The sequence below is a fragment of the Acartia tonsa genome, chromosome 14, assembly GCF_053477335.1.
Source record: "Acartia tonsa isolate MP-2025a chromosome 14, ASM5347733v1, whole genome shotgun sequence".
NCBI lineage: Eukaryota > Metazoa > Arthropoda > Copepoda > Calanoida > Acartiidae > Acartia > Acartia tonsa.
In genome coordinates this window covers 13,172,312-13,176,488 of record NC_137273.1, presented here as the reverse complement: position 1 = coordinate 13,176,488, position 4,177 = coordinate 13,172,312, and the positions used below count along the sequence as shown (strand labels likewise).

General features: G+C 32.3%; 1 long non-coding RNA gene across 1 annotated transcript; it reads right to left on the bottom strand.

Annotated features, from left to right (window-relative positions):
• Positions 1-233: 233 nt before the first annotated feature.
• Positions 234-2,524, bottom strand: LOC145306671 (uncharacterized). Its single transcript, XR_013875121.1, has 3 exons — positions 2,419-2,524; positions 909-1,062; positions 234-680 (listed from the first exon to the last, which is right to left on the bottom strand). It is a non-coding gene; the product is annotated as an uncharacterized LOC145306671 (long non-coding RNA).
• Positions 2,525-4,177: the final 1,653 nt, after the last annotated feature.

Here is a 4,177-nt window from a genome sequence, read left to right as displayed (position 1 = left end):
AATGTAGCACTTAATTTTTTTAATTTTAAAAAAAAGGTCTTTTAAAATATTGCTAGAATCCGGAATCTGCCATTTTTTCAATTACTATAGAAAAGCTTCGCTTTTAAATACCACAATAATCAACCAACAACATAAGAAACATTGTGAATATTATGCAAATGTTATTTATAGATTACGTACGTTCAAGCCCTAAATACGGAGTAGCTGCGCTACAAAAAAAACATGTACAAAAATCATGATTAACAAGGTTTATTTTGTACTTTTGAGTCAAGTATTACAGGTAGGTCATAATTTTGTACAGATAATTCTTAAATAAATATTAAATATTATTGATACTTATATTTTACAATATAATTTGGAAAATAACGTTGATTTGATACTATTGTAATTTTCATGACTATGTCAATGTATTTTCAAAAAAAAAATGTTTTAGGATTTACTAATTTGGGCAGGTACGATGTAATTTAAAAATTACACTAATACATTATTATCTTTTTAGTCATAATGTTAATATTAATATTTAAGTCTTAAATGTGAACAGTCTTAAGTTTATGTGACTTTGTAACTATCTTGAGGACATTGTCAGTTGTTTACTTGGCCTTGGCGGCAGCCTTGGGTGCTGCTTTCTTGGCGGCTTTCTTGGTGACCTTCTTGGCGGTTTTGGCAGCAGCCTTGGCGGTCTGAAATATAAAATAATGTTAATATTTACTATCTATCTTAAAAAATAGATGACAAAAGATGTATTGTTAAAACAGAAATAACCAAAAGTTTTGTGCCACGAAAAAGGTTACGTGGTTATATAAAAGTTTGGGTACCAGTGTAATTTATAGTAGGTAAAATGTTATAAATTGCTTATTACGATATTTTTGGACACAACTTGATAAATGAATGTGTAAAAAAATACTTACAGCCTTAGCCTTCTTCTTTTCTGCCTTCTTGCCGGGGGCCTTCTTGGTCTTGACAGTTTTCTTGACGCCCAAAGCGACAGCCTTCTTAGTCTCGGCCTTCTTCTTAGCGGAAGTCTTATTGCTGGGCATTCTGGCGGTTTTGGCTGTGTTGGTTCTGCAAAGGATAAATTTAAACTATGGTTATGTTTGGGTTGGCTTTGGTTTATATATGTAGACTCCGCCCACTTTTAAGGAATTTATCCTACAAATGAGGGGGAATAATTAGAAGAGGGGTTAATGTAATTTCAAATCAAGCCCCGCCCCTAGGATTATTTTCAACATTGCCATGGATGGCGCGAATTTAGATTTTTGAAAATCTCCGCCTATTTTGAGACAAAACCCTGATAAAACTGGTTTTAAAGTTGGGAATTCATTACGGTAAATCAAAATAAATTGAGGCTTTGGAAAAAATGATCTTTAGGTATTGAAAGATATTTTAGTTGCACTAGCGGCTACGCCCCTAAAAACCAATACGAAGCACGCTTAAGGAGAACCATATCTGTCCAGCAGTTCTTAAGCTATATAAAGACATGCTTTTATTTTTATATAAAGAAATTGCAATTTAGTATTCTGTATTTGATACCTACAACTGAAGAAAACTAAGCTAAACCATAAAATTTGCAGTTTTGTCCAAAACCTCCAGGTAAAAATCTTTCAAATCTCCTCCTCATAAAGACAAGGACATAAGGATTAAAACATTAGATAATTATTTAATGCGAAGCTACTCTAAAATTCACTTTGTCAGTACGTCCATCCGTAACGCTATAGGTAATAGATAAACTGCTGATTCTTGTACTATGTAAGATAACCCTAACCAAAGAAAATGCTTTGTTAGGTGATAATTATCTCTATTATTTTTCTTCCAACTTTATAAGACCACTAAACCGTTTGTCCAAGATTAATTTGTGCTTCGCTACTTGTGGATAATGTCATCCTTGTTTAAATGGGAGGGGGGGCTAGCAGCTAGGGTAAAAAACTGGGTTTGGGATAATAAAAAACAAAAAAAGGTGGTTAAGTTTAATAGTACGTTAATTTATGCATATAAATTATATACGGTTAATGCAAGTAAAATTTGAATACCAAAATTCTTTTTAAAATCAAAACCAGAGAAAACAAGGATGGCAACATCCATAAAAGGAAAACCAGACAGACAAACGAACATTATATAATAAATCAATGTGAGCAAATATATGTAATCTATATAAAATTTTGAAAAACACCTACAATTTAAGATTTTATTATAGATATTTATTCGCTAATAACATGTATGTCTAATCGCTCTATATAGGATCGAATCAAAACAGAAATTAGGATACTTAATCTGGTAATGATTATATAAAACCCGTTACGGAATCATATAATTTCATATTTGAATTTGGTAGAACAATTCCAAAATGCATAAACTAACGTTGAGACAAACGTACAGACACAAATTATTGAAAAGCTTCGCTTAATATGAAATTTTACTTACATGAAAAGTGTAAACAAGTCGGAAGGTGGAAAGACTAAGGAGACGCTTTGAAAGGAAGGCGGGAATAAATTCCCTCCTTGCCTAAACGAGTTTTTTCACTCTTTAAGTTTGAGTCAGCTTATCATTTTAAAGCAAAAATGTTTGTTTTTTAAGTAAAAAACATTTATTTCATTTAAAGATTTATAAAAAAATTTATATTAAAGCTAGCTGTAAAGGTAATGACTGCAAAAAAGCGAAAAAATAATTACTCAGTTGAGCTTGGCTGTTTGCCAACTCAACTCCGTTAAACGAGGGATATTTTTGAGTAAGGTTTAATTAAATTATGCTACATGTATGTTATTAGGGGGGGAATTATAAGAAATTAGGTTATTGGGAACAAGGAATCTTATTTAAAGGTTGAAAAATAATCAAAAAATACGTTTTTGTTTTCCTTTTTCGCATTTTTGTTATAGTGTTACAGACGGACAGTCATTAAGTGAACTATTATAGAGTAGCTTCGCTACTTAAACTTATTTGGAAATTTGTCCTGATAACTCAAATTATGTCCCAATAGACAAATATTGAAAATGTTTTGTTGGGGGGAAAGCAACTCTATAAGTGTTTGTGTCTGTCTATCTGTAATCGAGGTTTGCTGATTTCATATTTTCACTTTGCCTTCACATTCTACTTCTAATATTCTCCCTCCCCCTTCACTATCTCTTCTACGTAACATCTAAAAATATTCTAAAAGGGAGAAAATTGAAAAACTAATGTGTATAAGTCATATATCTTGCTACTATATACACACATTTACAATTTGGCTCTATCTTTTTTTTTCTTTTTAATTCTTCCACACTTTATATTCTCAGCACATTTGTCTTTATTTTTCTCTCAATGTCGGATTGTTACCCTTATCATTTATCAGCTTTACCTCTAATGAAAGTAGCTGTTCTTGTTTTGTATTACAAGACCCTTGAATATTTCCATTATTCAAAAACCAATCAACTAACCAGCCTGGCTTCACAATAATATATTCAATATATCACCAACTATGTTTCCAAAGGCACATTTTCTTCTTCGGTCATGTGTCCAAATTTTTGCTTTAGGGAATATTTATATTTCAAATGAAGCTGGCAGTAGAGAAATATATGAGCAAACCTGAGATTGTTGAAAGGTCAGATGCAACTCTAGATGATGTACTAAGCCCACTGGTGTATGTCTGCAATGATAACCAGTTTGATTATGGCAAAGCAGCTGCACATGGTTATCAGAGTCATACTGACTTTCTTGCTGGCAATGTAACCAATTCAACAACACCTTCATGGATGGGAAATACAACCAATGGCAACCTGACACCAGATATACTGTTTGAAAATCTTCATAACTTCAACTATTCAGATGTTGAGAGTATGAAAGGTAATAATAAAACAGTTAACATCACTACTTTGGGGTTCTGCATGAAAATAGCTAATTTCTCAATGGACTCGTATGTAGAAATTTGCACCAAAGAACCCATGAGATTCTATATATTAGATCCTTACAGAAGTACTGCATTGAGAGTAGAACAAATTTTGGGACACTCCAGAAAACTGACAAAAGGTTCAGAAGGGTTCAGTTTTTCTCACTACAAACTTAGTTTCGAACTTCACGATGATACGCTTCATGATGGAGATAATTGCAAGGACTACTTTAAAGATGACGGTAACTTTGGAGACTGTTTTCAGCAAGAACTTGAATATAAACTGACAAAATGGTTTGGATGTTTACCAATTTGGTACCC